Below are 18,877 nucleotides of genomic sequence, written 5' to 3'. Positions count from 1 at the left end.
CAATTCTCTTTTAACAAGGCAATGTACTTGAACGCAAATCCAGATCAAAATGTCAACTTTAATTTATAATGTTTATTAAAGTATTTAGCTAGAAATTCCTTCTCCGTCACTCGTGCCAAATGTGCAATGTAACGGTATGAAATTGGCTTCCTTTGGTATCATATCATATCATATCATATATATACAGCCGGAAACAGGCCTTTTCAGCCCTCCAAGTCCGTGCCGCCCAGCGATCCCCGTACATTAACACTATCCTACACCCACTAGGGACAATTTTTTTTACATTTACCCAGCCAATTAACTTACATACCTGTACGTCTTTGGAGTGTGGGAGGAAACCGAAGATCTCGGAGAAAACCCACGCAGGTCACGGGGAGAACGTACAAACTCCTTACAGTGCAGCACCCGTAGTCAGGATCGAACCTGAGTCTCCGGCGCTGCATTCGCTGTAAAGCAGCAACTCTACCGCTGCGTATTACAAAATTATTACTGTACAGCAAGCGACTGAGGAGGAATGTTTACCTCCTATCCTGTCCCATAGTTTACTGTAATATAGGTTCACTGAGTCTTTGGAGCTTTCCAATTGCAGCCTAGGTTGAGTGATTCTGCAATGAAGGGAAATGAGCAGAGATCCTTTCCGTGGAAGATCACAATTATAAAGTCTGCTGTTCATGAATTGTACTTGATCAAAATGTGGAGCAGACCTTCCAGTTTTTGTTTTAGACTTTAGAGGTACAGCAGGGAACAGGCCCTAACCCAATTCAAACATTATCATGCGTTATATATTTTAATACAAGCACATGAATACAAACTGACAACACTGTTACAAAATATAAATTAATTTAACATTTAACATATACAAATTAATTTGCAGCAGATCCTCTCCAGTGAAATGAAGAGTTTCTATACCTTAGAGTTTAGAGATACAGCATGGAAACAGGCCCTTCAGCCCACCGAATCCGCGCTGAGCAATGATCACTTCATACACTAGCACTATCCTACGCGCTAAGGACAATTTACAATGTTTTTTTTAACCAAAGCCAATTATCCAGAGCACCCGGAGAAAACCCACACAGTCACCGGGAGAACGTACAAACTCCGTACATACCATCCATAGTCAGGATCAAACCTGGGTCTCTGGTACTCTTAGGCAGCAACTCTAACACTGTGTCACCCTTCTCTATTCACTTTGTAAAGTTATACATTAACCATGACAATTGAAGCAAAGATGATGTGCATGAACCTGATAAAAAGGCAGTGGATTATGACTCTCCATATGATGTAGTGGATTTGATTCCAGATCACATGGTTGTTAAGGTATAATTGGGAATACCACGCCTATATTTTCAAGAATAGCCTTCCCACTGTCAGACCCTAAACAGTCAAATGTATAGGATGAAGTAGGAAAATTGAAGTAGTCAATAAGAAGACTGGAATTCAATTAATCCTTACAAGAATGTTCCGCTATTCAATCAGAACACAGTTGATATACCTGAAATGTATTACCTTAGCAAATTGGTAAGCCATAGCAAATACCTTAACCAGTAACAATCTAGCAAAATCAAACTTGAAAATGTAAATCCATTTGAGAGGTAAGAATTCCACTGCCCTTTCAATGGAAGAAGTGCTTCCTTATTTATTCCTAATTTTCAGGTTAAGGCGTTGTACTCTATCTGCCACATTAAATCCCAATGCACAATCACAATGTACAATCTTAATTTAGGTATCTGGGATTCTATGCTAAGGAGACAGAAAGTTCAGCAATTTAGGGGATTATATACTAAATATAATTGAGACGCGCAGTAACAATGTGTACCACATATTTTGCAAATAAGGTAATTGAAGTAACAGTCTAATATCTTGTAATCGTGGAACATGTATGCAATGATTTTCTTGAGTAAAAATTATGAAGATGATCAGAAATTATGAATATTGAATGGCTGGCTCGAAGGGCCGAATGGCCTACTCCTGCACCAATTTCTCTATATTTCTAGAGTGGAGTGGAGGCCAGTTCATTGGATGCTTTCAAGAGAGAGCTGGATAGAGCTCTTAAGGATAGCGGAGTGAGGGGGTATGGGGAGAAGGCAGGAACGGGGTACTGATTGAGAGTGATCAGCCATGATCGCATTGAATGGCGGTGCTGGCTCGAAGGGCTGAATGGCCTGCTCCTGCACCTATTGTCTATTGTCTATTGTCTATCTTCTATGCTTCTATGTAAAATTACTGAACTGTTTTGTTCCTAAATTTACACTAAACGCTATGTTAATGTAAAATAGTATCAAATTAACATGAACATTTAAGGACCGATGCAGCTGGAAGTTAAAGTTATAGAGTCACAGAGTTGTACAGCACAAAAATAGCCTTTACAACCCACTATGTCCATGCTGAGGTGATGCATAAAGGGAGGTCTGACAAGGATAAGACTTACAACATGAATGGCAGGGCCCTATGATCATGTGAGACTTGGAGAGGCCTTGGTGTACATGTCCATAGATCTCAAAAGGTGGCTGGTAAAATGATAGACAATAGACAATAGACAATAGGTGCAGGAGTAGGCCATTCGGCCCTTCGAGCCAGCACCGCCATTCAATGTGATCATGGCTGATCATTCTCAATCAGTACCCCGTTCCTGCTTTCTCCCCATACTCCCTGACTCCGCTATCCTTAAGAGCTCTATCTAGCTCTCTCTTGAATGTATTCAGAGAATTGGCCTCCACTGCCCTCTGAGGCAGAGAATTCCACAGATTCACAACTCTGTGACTAAATTTTTTTTTCCTCATCTCTGTTCTAAATGGCCTACCCCTTATTCTTAAACTGTGGCCCCTGGTTCTGGACTCCCCCAACATTGGGAACATGTTTCCTGCCTCTAACGTGTCCAACCCCTTAATAATCTTATACGTTTCTATAAGATCCCCTCTCATCCTTCTAAATTCCAGTGTATACAAACCTAGTCACTCCAGTCTTTCAACATACGACAGTCCCGCCATTCCGGGAATTAACCTAGTAAACCTACGCTGCACGCCCTCAATAGCAAGAATATCCTTCCTCAAATTTGGAGACCAAAACTGCACACAGTACTCCAGGTGCGGTCTCACTAGGGCCCTGTACAACTGCAGAAGGACCTCTTTGCTCCTATACTCAACTCCTCTTGTTATGAAGGCCAACATTCCATTGGCTTTCTTCACTGCCTGCTGTACATGATGATGAGGACATGCAGGATGCTGGCCTTCATTAGCTGTAATATTGCACATAAGATGTGGAGGTAATGATACAATGTTCTAAGTCTTTGGTTAAGCCACTGCAGGAGTATAATGTGCAGCTCTGGTTGTCACATGGGGTAGTAGACTGAGGGGCGACCTGATAGAGGTGCACAAATTTATGGGCGGCATAGATAAGGTGGATAGTGAGGATCTTTTCCCCATAACAGGAATGCTTGTATCAGGTGAAACATAGGTAAGTAGGAAGAGGGTTAGAAAGAATCTGAGGATTTTTTTTCATTCAGAGGGTTGGTTCCAATATTGAACACACTGGTTTATGAGTAGATATTCTCCCAACACTTTAAAAGTATCCGTGCAAAGGCATAATAGGCTTTTGGTAAATCGGATTAGTATGGATCGGTCGGCATGAACTTTATGGGCCAAAGAGCATATTTCTGTGCTGCAAGCCTTTCAGATGCCTGTTCAGAGCCACTGTCTCAAAGACAAAGACGGACACGGTGGCACAGCGGTAGGGATGCTGCCTTACACCGCGAGATACCCGAGTTAAATCCTGACCACGGCTGCTATCTGTATGGAGTTTGTGTGTTCTCTCCGTGTCCGCGTGGGTTTTCTCCAGGTGCTCCAGTTTCCTTCCATATTTCAAAGACGTACCGGTTTGTAGGTTAATTGGTTTCAGTAAACAGCTGTAAATTGTCCCTAGTGTGTAGGATAGTGTTAGTGTACTGGGTTTGCTGTTCGGCGCGGTCTTGGTGCGCCAAACGGCCTATTTCCGTGCTCTATCTCTAAACTAAAAGTTTGAGGAGTAGACATTTAAAGCTGAACATGTAGTGAAACCTACATCCCTTGAGAGGACAAACATTTAAAAAATATACATTTCTGTGTATGGTACATGAAATTGCTCTTTCTATAACTCTACAAAAAAATATTATTTTCCTGCTTTTGACTATATTTTCTACAAAATTCCTGTTTTCCCTCACTTTCTTTTGATCTCCCCAATTTTGCCCACTTAGTATTGGTTGAAGCTGCTATTTGGAGAAATAATTGGTCTTTTCAATGAAAAAATTAGCTTTATCTCATCTGCAAGATCTCCTGACAACAGTAGCAGATGTTTGAATATCCAACAGTAAAAACGTAAATGGATGAAAAAAATGAAATCTAAAAGCTGCTCATTTTGATAGAATGGTATTCGGTTCCAGGTTCTCCAGGGGTATTGAAATCCCCCATTGTAAAGAATAATAAAGATAAGAATGGAGTTGTAATCTATCTGTGTGCCTCTGTTTTACTTTCAGGGTTTTCCAATATCAGAAAGAGAACAAGTCAAATGGAATAATGCTTGGCCCTGCAATTATTCTCCCATGGTCAGTGTATGAGCAATTAATACAGATTCCCAGTGGCAGACAAGTTTACACTAATCAGCCTCATGAAGTGCAAGTAACACCAGATCAAGTCTTAACAGGCAATTTTTTTAAATTAAATAATGTAATAGTAATAAAGTTTAAAGTTGCTATCCTTTTTGGTGGTCTTTGTTATTTTATTTTCTATGAAGAATACAATTGTCATTTAGGTCTATGCACACAGATCAAAAATCTCCATGCGGTTCAGGTAAGTAGTAGATGATGATGGGAATAATGATTAGATAGGCTGCAGTCTGGTGGTGCAGCCGGTAAAGCTGCTATCTCACACGGCCAGGGATGCGGGTTTGCACATAACCTCTGGTTTTAGTTACTAGTTTTAGAGATGCAACATGGAAACAGCTGGCATGGCATGGTAGTACAGCAGTAGAGTTGCTGCCTTACAACGCCAGAGATCTGGGTTTGATCCAATTTACAAGTGCTGTCTGCGTGGAGTTTGTACATTCTCCACGTGACCTGCATGGGTTTTCTCCGAGATTGTCGGTTTCCTCCCACACTCCAAAAACATACAGGTTTGTAGGTTAATTGGCTTGGTTTAAATATAAAATTGGCCCGATTGTGTGTACAATACTGTTACTGTGGGCCAAAGGTCTCGGAGAATACCCACATAGGTCACGGGGAGAACGTACAAACTCCGTACAGACAGCACCCATAATCAGGATCGAACCCGGGTCTCTGGCGTTGTAGGACAGTAACTCTACTGCTGCGCTGCCCAGTAAAGTCTAGAGCCTAAGGAGTGGGGTACAAGCTCAGTTTGGCTGTGATCTCCCAAATATACTGGCTTACTTCTGCCACCTTAGTGTCTGGAAACAGAGCAGATCTGAAATTCTCAGTCAATAGAAAAGTACCCAGACACGGCAATGAAATTGGGAAACTCTGGATAGAAGTTCAATTATTGTCAAATACTTAACACTTTACAGCCGAAGATGATAAGTGGGTGGAACTCTGCAGTGGTTACAGCCAGTTCAAGATCACCTGATTTATCTGTTTTGCTGCGTGTACAATGATTTTTTGAAAATGACAATTGAAGGGCGCCTAATAATTAGCATGTTTCCCGATAATATTTTGTTACACAAGGTGCAAAGGAATTGTTCCCATTAAATGCTAAGAAACGTTCTGTTCACACTTACAAGTTTGTGCCTTGTTAGGAATAGTTTTCAGTTCTAAATGTTATTACATCAGCTATGGTAATACAGTAAAATTAAGAGTGGGTTGGAAATGCTTAAATAATTCAAACCGTGTTGAGCACATACCACAAATGGTCTGAACATCCCCTCTATTCCAAGGAAAGCAAGCAGAAAATTGCTAATGATAGTTCCAGGATTTAGTTATGGTATTAAAAAATTACAAAGTTTAGTCTTTTGATGCATCATTGAAAGCATGTTGGGTTACATCACATCTCGGTTTGTGATCAGCTCTGCCTAAGACCACAAGAAATCTGCAGAGAGTTGTGGGTGGAATCCAATCTCTCGCCCAGCCAGGGCTTCCCATCATGGACACCATCCACACATCAAGCTGCCTTGGAATAGCAGCCAACATTATCAGAGACATTGCTTCATTGTCATTCCTTTATCTCCCTGCTCCTGTCCGGCAAAAGGGACATAATCTTGAAAGTGTGCGCCACCAGACACAAGACAACTTCTTCCCCTGTGTTATCAAGCTTCTGAACAGTCTTTCAGTAAGCTAATGGTACTGTCCGATTCACTTCCACTCCATTGTGGACATTAGACTAGAATGAATAAGTTTATTGGCCAAGTATGTGCATATACAAGGAATGTGACTTTGTGATGCACTCCAAGCTGAGAATTATATTCTGCATTCTGTATCTTCTCCTTTGCTCTAACTATTATACTTGAGTTGACTTGATTGTATTTATGTACGGTCTATCTGATCTGTTTGGCTTGCATGCACAAATGGCCATAATAAAGCTGAGTCAAACACTGTGCACATCTTACCCATCCAAAAACATTTAAGAGTGCAAACAATGGAGATTAAAAAAGATATTTGTACAAAACTTGATTAGAATAATCAAGTGATCAGATTATAATGCCAAGTAAGATTCAAGTTAAAATGCATTAAAAGGAATAGAATTGTTGTCACTGATTTTACAAAGGTCTGAAACCTTTTATTACTGATTGTTCTGTGAGAGGAGTTGAATTCAACGATTAATCAGGAGAGACACTGGTTTGAGCACAAAATCTCAGCGTCTTTACTTCAAGTGCAATCAGAACAATCCTTTATCAATCATACATGCTTTTGTATAATTGAATTTACATTTCATAATAATACAATTTCCGATAAATTGGCAACTCGCTCTATTTTATGTGCATTTAACATTTATATTTCTGCAGTGAAGCCTGATACCTGCTGGAACCTGAAGATTAACGACGCAGAAGCAGATCATTCAGCCTATTTGTAGAAATAGTTTCAAGGTGTGATGTAAAATCACAGGAAGCTAAGGAGCAGAGTAGGCCAATAAGTCAATAGACAATAGGTGCAGGAGGAGGCCATTCAGCCCTTCGAGCCAGCACCACCATTCAATTTGATCATGACTGATCATTCTCAATCAGTACCTCGTTCCTGCCTTCTTCCCATACCCCCTGACACAGCCATCCTTAAGAGCTCTATCTAGCTCTCTCTTGAATGCATTCAGAGAATTGGCCTCCACTGCCTTCTGAGGCAGAGAATTCCACAGATTTACAACTCTCTGACTGAAAAAGTTTTTCCTCAGTCCTTTGCACACACTCATTCAATGCGATCGGTTTACTCCTTTTACTCCCACCTCCATTTTCTGGTATCCTTTGAACTAACAATTTCCAAAGATATATCACTTTAAATGTCTAAATTGAAGGTAGTCAGGCAGAACCCTTCTCAGACATCTGAAGAAGGGTTTCCACTCAAAACATCACCCAGAGTTGCTGCCTGACCCGCTGAGTTACTCCAGCACCTTTTCTCTACCTTAGGCCAGAGAGAGTGTTGGACTCAGCCCAGTCGATCACCCTCCCCACCATTAAAAGCATCTCCATGAGGTGCTGCCTCAAGAAGATGGCATCTATCATCAAGGATCCCCACCGTCTGGTTCATGCCTTCTTCCCACCACTACCATCAGGCAGGAGATACAGAATCCTGAAGCTCCATACCATCAGGTTCAGCAACAGCTGACTCAACAACCATCAGGTTCATGAACTGGCCAACATGACCTTAATATTCCACCTCAGCAGTAGAATGCTATGGTTCACCTCTTGTACTATCAACAACCTGTTTTCTGATTATGTTATTTTACTAATGTCTTGTTTTTACGCAGTCTTTTTTTTCTTTTCTATGTCCTATATACGTATAATTTATAGTTTGTAAGTTGTCTGAGTCCAGGTGCCTGAGTCCAGGTTTCATTGTACCTGTACCTCACTAATTGTGCATAAAACAGTAAACTCAACTTGAACTTGAACCCTTGATATGTTTTTGCAAAAATGAGATGGGGATTGCAGTGGTATTTCTGAACAATGTTGAAAATTGGTAATCATTCTGGGAAGCAAAGCAATCAGCTTGAGATGGCAAGAAGATATATTCCATCATGCGATGATAATTTGCAGTTATTAATACATTGTCAGATTATTACAATCTCTTCTTGAAGGCTGCTTGCAGGAATCTTTTTTTAATGAATTGCAGAAATTTATCCAAAAGGGTTTTGCTTGTACATTACCAGCACGTCCATATTAAATGGTCAATTTCATGTTTCAAAGAACATCAAAGAATGCCTAAAATATAATCCAAGTTATTAACTACTGATCAGTAGCACAGCAACGTGCATTTTAATATAAGAACATTAAAAAAACTGAAAGCAAGATTCACAGTGCATGATTTGAATGCACCATTATTTGCCACAATCTGTTGCCTGCTGTTACTGTTTCGTCTCAGCTGTGCTATTAATGCATCTGCTGTATCCCAGAGAAGCCCTACTTATTCCTATGATGCACTGACATACACTGATCTTGAATTCCTCAATACAGGGAAATACTCTCACAAAGAAACTGTATAGTCGCTTAAGAAAGGGAGTTATTGAGAAATTGAACCTGTTCTTAAAGCAGAAGCATGGTCAGTGGAGCAACAACCAGTGTGAGAGTCATAGAATCATACAGCACGGAAGCAGGCCCTTCAGCCCATCTTGCCCATGCCAACCAAGATGCCCCATCTAAGCTCGTCCAATTTAACTGTGTTTGGCCCATATCGCTCCTATCCATAAATTGTGCTCTATCAGATTGCCAAGTGAATGTTCTGTGCATTTTGCTACCAGGGTGAGAGGGAACTTGGCCCTCACTTGTCTTGATCTGTGATACAAAGTTTCATTATCGGTGATTATCCCAAGTAAGGTTTATTCTGGTCTTAAAATGGGCAGACATTTTTTTTGTTGATAGTGCAGGAAAAGTGTTTGTGCTTGTTCAGGAGACATGGAAATAAAAGTAACGCCTTTCCTGGACCCTGTTCCTTGAATAGCCTACAGTGGTGGTGCTTGTGGGTCATGGGTTTGATCACCAAGCATTTGGTGGTGCATGTTGGACATTGACTTCGGAAAGGTGCTGGTAGCCTTTTTACAGCATTTTCCTTGATTTCACCTTAAATCATCTGGAAAACTCAGGGCAAGGAGTACACTTGAAAAACATTTTCATGAATTATTAAATATCTCTATTTGTGGTGTACAATGGTTTACAAATGTATGGGTGTACATATATGGCACAACTTTAGATAGTTCCTCTGTCCCTCCCTTCCCCTCCTCCTTCCCAGGTCTCCCTCTATCTTCCTGTCTCCACCTATATCCTTCCTTTGTCCCGCCCCCCTGACATCAGTCTGAAGAAGGGTCTCGACCCGAAACGTCACCCATTCCTTCTCTCCCGAGATGCTGCCTGACCTGCTGAGTTACTCCAGCATTTTGTGAATAAATTAATTATGATTCAATGTTTGTATGAGTAATCCAGTGACTTGGACTGACGATCGAGACAGGAATTCAAATCACACCATGGCAATAGGGAATTTAAGTTCAATTAATTGAAGAAAATTGAAAAAAAATTTTAAGCTATTTTGTTAGTAAAAACGAGCATGAAAGTACTGGGATGTTACTAATGTGTTTTCACTGAAATAAATTTACAACCCTTTCCTGTGCAATGATGTTGATTCCCAACTGAAACGATACGGCAATCCATACATTTGTATCAAACTGCCATGTTTAAATGTACTTCAGTAGCTCAAGATGGCTCATCACCAGCTTCTCAAAGTCCAAGATTGGTCTTGCCAGCGAGACCTTCATTGTATCAATTTTTTTTTTTTTATAAGATATTTAGCAAATTCTGGAAAAAGAAACCAGACATTATGACTTATTGGTCTCCTGATATACAATTTACTCAGCTTTAACCAAGTTAGAAATCTTATCGTCGCATTAACCATTTTGAAATCAAAGGTCATGGGCAAAAAAGACACAGTCATATATATGATTGCTGGCAGCAGTGGTCTCGGGATAAATGCAGGAAAAATGTTCACCATGTTGGGAGAGTCCAGAACCAGGGGTCACAGTTTAAGAATAAGGGGTAGGCCATTTAGGACTGAGATGAGGAAAAACATTTTTCAGCCAGAGTTGTGAATCTGTGGAATTCTCTGCCACAGAAGGCAGTGGAGGCCATCTCTGGATGTATTCGAGAGCGAGTTAGATATACAGCTAATGGAATCAAGGGATTTAGATGGTGGAATTAAAAGTAACACAAACATATTTGCAGATGGCACAAAGCTGGGTGGCAGTGTGAACTGCGAAGAGAATGCTAGGAGGTTGCAGGGTGACTTGGTCAGGTTCAGTGAGTGGGCAGATGCATGGCAGATGCTGTATAATGTAGATAAATGTGAGGTTATCCACTTTGGCGGCAAGAACAAGGAGGCAGATTATTTTCTCAATGATGGCAGATTAGGGAAAAGGGAAGTGCTACAAGACCTGGGTGTCCTTGTACACCAGTCACTGAAAGTAAACATACAGGTACAGCAGGCAGTGAAGAAAGCTAATGGCATGTTGGCCTTCATAATGAGAGGATTTGAGTTTAGAAGTAAAGAGGTCCTTCTGCTGTTGTACAGGGCCCTGGTGAGACCATATCTGGAGTATTGTGTGCAGTTTTGGTCTCCCAATTTGAGGAAGGGCATCCTTGCTATTGAGGCAGTGCAGCGTAGGTTCACGAGGTTAATCCCCGGGATGGCAGGACTGTCATATGAGGAAAGATTGGAAAGACTAGGCTTGTATTCATTGGAGTTTAGAAGGATGTGAGGAGATCTTATAGAAATGTATAAAATTATAAAAGGACTGGACCAGCTAGATGCAGGAAATTTTTTCCCAATCTTGGGAGAGACCAGAACCAGGGGCCACAGTCTAAGAATATAGGGGAGGCCATTTAAAACTGAGATGAGAAAAAAACTTTTTCACCCAGAGAGTTGTGAATTTGTGGAATTCTCTGCCACAGAAGGCAGTGGAAGCTGATTCACTGGATGAATTTAAAAGATAGTTAGATAGAGCTCAAGGGGCTAGTGGAATCAAGGGATATGGGGAGAAGGCAGGCACGGGTTACTGATTGTGGATGATCAGCCATGATCACAATGAATGGCAGTGCTGGCTCGAAGGACCAAATGGCTTCCTCCTGCACCTATTTTCTATGTTTCTATGATATGGGGAGAAAGCAGGAACGGTACCGATTCTGGATGATCAGCCCTGATCATATTGAAAGGCGGTGGTGGTTTGAAAGGCCGAATGGCCTACTCTTGCACCTATTTTCTATGTTTCTAAATGTTGATTATAAATAATTCAATTATTCCCTCTCAGTTTGGAACGTTATCCAACCCATGTGAGTGCCCCGCATACCTGTCCCAGCATAACCAAGGGCCAGTCTCACTCTTAGGAACATAGAAACATAGAAAGTAGGTGCAGGAGGAGGCCATTCGGCCCTTCGTGCCAGCACCGCCATTCATTGTGATCATGACTGATGCCTTCTCCCCATATCCCTTGATTCCACTAGCTCCTAGAACTCTATCTCTTAAATCCATCCAGTGATTTGACCTCCACTGCCCTCTGTGGCAGAGAATTACACAAATTCACAACTCTCTGTGGGAAAAAGTTTCTTCTCACCTCAGTTTTAAATTGCCTCCCCTTTATTCTTTGATTGTGGCCCCTGGTTCTGGACTCCCCCAATATTGGGAACATTTTTCCTGCATCTAGCTTGTCCAGTCCTTTTATAATTTTATATGTTTCTATAAGATTCCCTCACATCCTTCTAAACTCCAGTGAATACAAGCTTAGTCTTTTCAATCTTTCCTCATATGACAGTCCCGTCATCCCAGGGATCAATCTCGTGAACCTACGCTGCACTGCCTCAATCACAAGGATGTCCTTCCTCAAATTGGGAGACCAAAACTGTACACAATACTCTAGTCAGAGAGTTGTTAATCTGTGGAATTCTCTGCCTCAGAAGGCAGTGGAGGCCAATTCTCTGAATGCATTCAAGAGAGAGCTAGATAGAGCTCTTAAGGATAGCGGAGTCAGTGGGTATGGGGAGAAGGCAGGAACGGGGTACTGATTGAGAATGATCAACCATGATCACATTGAATGATTGAGAATGATCAGCCATGATCACATTGATCGCTGGCTCGGAGGGCCGAATGGCCTCCTCCTGCACCTATTGTCTATTGTCTATTACCATGCTGTCACTGAGATTTTGGTACACATATCCTTCGGTCTCGTGGAATCTTGCTCATGTCTTTCCCTCTCCCACCAGTAACACAACAGAAAATAAGGTTTATATTGCCTCCCATCTTTCTTGTCACCTAAGTGCTTCACTCTACATTTCTCTGCAATAGATTTCACCTCCCATGATTCTGTCCACTTCACCAGTCCATGTGCTGCTGAGATCATTTGCCAATCTTGTCATTGATTATTCCGGTTTTATATTTTTGGTGAATGTAGATATGATTCCCTGCATACCCAAATCCAGGTCAACAGTATTGATCAAAATGTGAAAATCAACTGGGTATTTGATGATGTTAGATTACTCTGCCCTACCTATTTAATATGCCATTCTTGGCACTGAACAATTTCTCTGCTGCTTAGCTAGGTTTCCTCACATTGATTTTGCTACTTCTCAGCAAATTAGAGGGATATGCATCCAGTGCAGGCAGGGGAGATTAGTTTAACTTGACATCATGTTCAGAATGGATATTGTCGGCCGAAAGGCCTGTTCCTGTGCTGTACTGTTCTATGTTTCATGTGCACCTTTGCTGATTTTAACAGTGTCATAACTCTAATTGTGAATTCAGAACCATTCATTGCTGGGCAAAGATATACCTTCTTGACAGCTACTGAAGTACTTCGTACTTTCTTCGGATTCTAGCAGTGATAAGGTTATGGAGACACTGGAGAATGTGGTGTGGAATAACCAGAGGATGTGGTGTATTTGGACTTCCAAAAAGCCTTTGACAAGGTCCCACACAAGAGATTAGTGTGCAAAATTAGAGCACATGGTATTGGGGTAGGGTATTGACATGGATAGAGAACTGGTTGGCAGACAGAAAGCAAAAAGTAGGAAATAACGGGTCCTTTTCAGAATGGCAGGCAGTGACTAGTGGGGTGCTGCAAGACTTGGTGCTGGGACCCTAGTTATTTACAATATATATTAACAATTTAGATGAGTGTATTAAATGTGACATCTCCAAGTTTGTGGATGACACAAAGCTGGGTGGCAGTGTGAGCTGCGATGAGGATGCTTTGAGGCTGCAGGGTGACTTGGATAGGTTGGGTGAGTGGGCAGATGCATGGCAGATGCAGTATAATGTGGATAAATGTGAGGTTATCTACTTTGGTGGCAAGAACAGGAAGGCAGATTATTATCTGAATGGTGTCAGATTAGGAAAAGGGGAGGCGCAACGAGACCTGGGTGTGCTTGGACATTAGTCACTGAAAGTAAGCATGCAGGGACAGCAGGCAGTGAAGAAATCTAATGGCATGTTGGCCTTCATTGCGAGAGGATTTGAGTTTAGGAGCAAGGAGGTCCTATTGCAGTTATACAGGGCCCTTGTGTGACCGCACCTGGAGTATTGTGTGCAATTTTGGTCTCCTAATTTGAGGATGGACATTATTGCTATTGAGGGAGTGCAGCATAGGTTCACCAGGTTAATTCCTGGAATGGTGGGACTGCCATATGCTGAAAGAATGGGTGGACTGTGATTGTATTCACTGGGATTTAGAACGATGAGAGGGGATCTTACAGAAACATATAAAATTCTTAATGGATTGGCCAGGCAAGATGCAGGAAAAATGTTGCTGATGTTGGGGTAGTCCAGAACCAGGGGTCACAGTTTAAGAATAAGGGGTAGGCCATTTAGGACTGAGATGAGGAAAAATTTCTTCACCCAGAGAGTTGTGAATCTGTGAATTCCCCAGAAGGCAGTGGAGGCCAATTCACTGGATGTTTTCAAGAGAGAGTTAGATTTAGCTCTTAGGGCTAAAGGAATCAAGGGATATGGGGAAAAAGCAGGAACGAGGTATTGATTTTAGATGATCAGCCATGATCATATTGAATGGCGGTGCTGGCTCGAAGGGCCAAATGACCACCTCCTGCAATTATTTTTCTATGTTTCTTTTCTAATGCAGCTGCTTGAAGCTTGAGTAAAGTGCTGGAGAAACTTAACGGGTCAGCCATCTTCCGTGGAAGGTATTGGACAGACGACATTTCAGATCGGAACCTTTCCTCAGATTGTTGCTGTCTGACCCACTGAATTGCTCCAGCAGTTTATAAGGGCATAAGTGATAGGAGTAGAATTAGGCCATTTGGCCCATCAAGTCTACTCCACCATTCAATCATGGTGATCTACCTCACCCTCCTAACACCATTTTCCTGCCTTCTCCCCATAACCTCTAACACCTGTACTAATTAAAAATCTATCTATCTCTGCCTTAAAAATATCCACTGACTTGGCCTCGACAGCCTTCTGTGGCAAAGAATTCCACAGATTTACCACCCTCTCATTAAAGAAATTTCTCCTCATCTCCTTCCTAAAAGAATGACCTCTAGCCCTAGACTCTCCCACTAGTTGAAATATCCTCTCCACATTCACTCTATCCAAGCCTTTCACTGTTCTGTATGTTTCAATGAGGTCCCCCCTCATTCTTCTAAACTCTAGTGAGTACAGGCCAAGTGCCGACAAACGCTCATCATAGGTTAACCTACTCATTCCTGAGATAATTCTTGTAAACCTCCTCTTGACCCTCTCCAGAGCCAGCAAATCCTTCCTCAGATATAGTGCCCAAAATTGCTCACAATATTCCAAATGCGGCCTTACCAGCGCCTATAGTAGAGCCTCAGACTATAGTTTGTATCTTACCTCATTTGGCAAAATGTGGAAGAAAACAGATTTGAGGCATCAAGTAGATTCTGTGTGGGTGTGTGTGTTTCTGTGTGTGTCTGCGTGCATTTCCTTTAATGCATAAATAACATAAAAGAGACACCACAGGATGCAGCACTATGCACAACTGTTCTGTACATAAATGTGATTCTAAAATTACAGTAATGTAAACAGCATTAAACTGGTTAATTTATCTGAAACTGGACTTATATTTGTTCATAATCAAATAAACTCATACATTCATGCATGCATTTTGAAGTAAATCTACTTGCATAAAATTTTCTTCATACTTACTTAATAGCTTGCATTTATGAGAAACATAAGAACGGTCTTTGCTGTCATCAGGGAGGCAGTTTAGAATAAAGGATATTGTTTTAAAAGGAGTGCAGGAGCCAAAGAACCTGGTTTATGTATGCACAAATCATTGCAAGTGGCAGGACAGGCTGAGAAAGCGGTTGATAAGACCTACACAATTCTAGACTTTACTTATAGAGAGACAGAGTGGGGAAAATGAGGAAGTCATGCTGAATCTTTGTAAAACACTGGCCAGCCTCAACCAGAATTTCTTCAATCCTGTATGTCTAATTATAGGGGGGATGTGAAGACGAGAAAACATTCAAGGAAGATTTCTGGAATAGTTGCAGACTATAGTTGCAAAGATAGATTGGAGAACCTGGAACTGTTTTCTTTGGAGAAAAGGCCGAGGAGAGACTTGATATAGTGCATAAGATGATGAGAATGTCTGGACATAGAGGAGGTTATTCCCTTTAGTCAAGGATTTGAGGTCACGGGTATATGAAATAAAGAGGAAGAGAATCAAAAGTGACATGAGGAAAAGTATTTTAACACAACGTTGGGTTGGAATCTGGAAGGCACTGCCTGCAGATGTAGATTCAATTGTGGGTTGTAATTAGATATAAATGTTGCGAAGGAAAAGTCTGTGCAGAACACTCTCGAAGATATAACCAGTAAGTTGATCTGGTAGAAAACTGACAATGATAACTTGGTCCAATTGGGCTTCTTCCATGTCGTAACAATTCTATGACTGTTTGATTCATTATATTTCTATAGTATATTACAGTTTTTAAAGTGACTTACAGTCAGCAAGGAACTTATGACAGCATGAACAAGGCACTGTGGGGAAGATAAAAGTGTTTAATGGTATCTATATCAACAGACTATTCTTTGAATGTAATATCTCTCGATGAAGGAAGCATATTTTTTCTTTCTCAATGAGTGTAGCTAGTGAAAATTAAGTTTCACTTAGATCAGGCTATTTAGCAAACATAGTGCTAGAAGACTAAAGTGGGCAGTTTATTGTTGTCTAAGGATCCTCAGATTTCCTGTAGACATTGAAATATACTTCTAACCAACTGAAAGTTTCAGCAGATGATTTAAGGAATACAATTATACAATACAATACAATACAGGAAGAATAAAACCTTTGGCCAAACAACAGGCAGATGGGACATGTAGCTGGGATATGTTGGCTGGTGTGGGCAAGTTGGGCTGTTAAAGGAGCCACTTTTATGACTCTATGACTCTATAACAGTATTCATAATGCAAGGCACAGGCATATTTTTTTGGCTGATTAAAATGCTGAGTTCGGTAAATTCTGGAGAAATATTGTGTATCATCTTACTAAACCCAGCAGATTATCTGTGTTGTATTCAGGTATGATAGTGTCACAAGAAGAAAGGAGGACTCTTCCATTTAATGAATTTCCAGTGAAATTTGCAGCACAGATGCGCTGTGATAAATAGCTTTAGATTTTTTTCTTAATTCCTGTATGTTGTTAAATCATCACCAGATTCACATTAAATGAATTAAAGCAAAGTAAGTATTTTATGTTTATATTTGTCTTTTGAAAAAAGTAGTTTCTCTTCTCTAGAAGAGGTTGATGGGAATGTTGGAGAACATAAATCGGGATTAAAGTAGGGTTAGCGTTACTGGGTGATAGTCAACACGGTTTTATTGGGCCAAAGGTATCTTTCCACACTCTGTGAATCAATGGCTCTACTCAGTGCCCACTGATACCAAATTATTCATGATATAGGTTTAAACCATATTCACAATGGCACTGTGCTTGCAAATCATGTTACTGTGAATTTGGAAGTAATTGTTTCGGACCTCTTTGATTGTGGCTTTAAATATTAAGAAGCCACAATGAAATATAGAAAGTGGCTCTTTCAACGTTTAATAACCTCCATTTCACTTCTACTTGTGCTCTTAATCTGAGTGGCACTGTAGCACAGATAGGAAAGCTGTGCCTCACAGCAACAGACCCAGGTTAAATACTTACCCCAGGTGTTCTCAGTGTGGAGTTTGCACATTCTTCCTGGATTTGCTCCACTTACTCCTTTTTTCCTCCCATTAGGTGTGTATGTTGATAGGTTGATTGGCCATGGTAAAATTGTCCATAATTTGCTAACGAGTTGTGGAATCTGGAAGCAGTTGATGAGGGTATGGGAAGTATAAAAATGGTGTTAATGTAGGATTAGTGTAAATAAGTGGTTGATGGTTAATGTGGACTTGATGGACCAAAGGACCTGTTTCCGTGCTGTATTCTGACTTTGTGATCCTGTTGTATTATGAATGTGTGATCCTGCTATGTTTGTTGGATAAATTGTGGAAGTCCCATTGCACAATTTGGTGCTTTTACATTGACTTTTGATTTGCCATGTTCATGAAGGTTTAATACCAAAGAAAAGACAAATTTATTTTAGTTTGACAACTTACCATTACTTGATATTCGGACATAAAGTGCTGGAATAACTCGAAAGGTCAGGCAGTTCCCTGGAGAATGTGGATAGGTGACGTTCCGGGTCAGGCGCTTTTTTGTAAACCATCCTCTGTAGTTCCTTGTTTCTACATTACTTCATATTGCTCAGTAAGTGGGTAGAGTTTTAATGGTTTACCCCAATCCATGAAAAGGTGAGGGTGGTTTTCTCCTTGCTTTCTGAAAATTGCTTTGACAACATTGTGCGTAGGTTAAATAATCTTGGGTAACTTTTTTTTAAATGGAAATTTCTCTTGGCTAATGGTGCATAGTGGGTGGCTTCTGACCAGTTCCAGCAGTGCTGAGGGTCTGATATCTAATTCCATTGAATGCACATTTTGCGGTAACACAAATTGTACATTTCTGCACTAAGCCGCACTCATGTAAATCAGATTATGTAAGATAGAGTTGATATGTTCTCTCCCTTTCTTGACCTCTTTTTTATCAGCCGCACGTTTTGGAGTATAGCTCAATATAGACATGCTGCACCTTATATTCCATCTCCAACAACAGTGACTTCATTCGAACCAAAACACAAAAGCCGAGAACAGCACACAGCCACAACCATACTCCATGCCCGCTGCCAGTGAATGAGGGAGAACTTCATTTGAATGGAATTCCGCACTGGCTGTGGTAGGATTCGAACTTGTGACACTCGGAACTATTTGTTAACTTTGCTATCACTTTCTATCACATCTGAAAAATGCAGAAACAACGTGAACTTTCAAACAAATGCTCACTGGTTTATCTTCTGTCAGTTGTATACTTAAAACAAACTTCTTTGATTTCTGTAAAAACAAAAATGGTTGCTGGGCACTAAAGCCTCTTGCCTGAGTTTAATGCCTCAGGGTCCTCCTCTGAATTCCAGGCTGAAATTTCTCTGATAAGTACACCCTCCAATTTAAAACACTTTTTAATACACATTTCAAATGCGCATAATACCACTGAATATTCAATTTTAATTATTTTCCTGTGTAGTGCTCCACTTTTGAAGACTTTATTATGTTAGAAGCCATGCTTGCTATGAAAAGTTTTCAGTGGAGCTGAGGACT

General features: G+C 40.8%; 1 protein-coding gene across 4 annotated transcripts in view; it reads left to right on the top strand.

Moving 5' to 3' along the window:
* tsnare1 (T-SNARE Domain Containing 1) overlaps positions 1 to 4,712 on the top strand; it is a 574,772-nt gene extending 570,060 nt beyond the window's left edge. For all 4 annotated transcript variants that reach the window (XM_078398598.1, XM_078398601.1, XM_078398600.1 and 1 more), the window contains exon 12: positions 4,508 to 4,712. The gene's annotated coding sequence lies outside the window, so the exon portion shown is untranslated. The remainder of the gene's footprint in view (positions 1 to 4,507) is intronic.
* Positions 4,713 to 18,877: the final 14,165 nt, after the last annotated feature.

This window comes from Rhinoraja longicauda, chromosome 4 (assembly GCF_053455715.1).
Source record: "Rhinoraja longicauda isolate Sanriku21f chromosome 4, sRhiLon1.1, whole genome shotgun sequence".
Taxonomy (NCBI): domain Eukaryota; kingdom Metazoa; phylum Chordata; class Chondrichthyes; order Rajiformes; family Arhynchobatidae; genus Rhinoraja; species Rhinoraja longicauda.
Note: the sequence above shows the minus strand (reverse complement) of the source record. Positions and strands in the feature narration are given on the sequence as shown.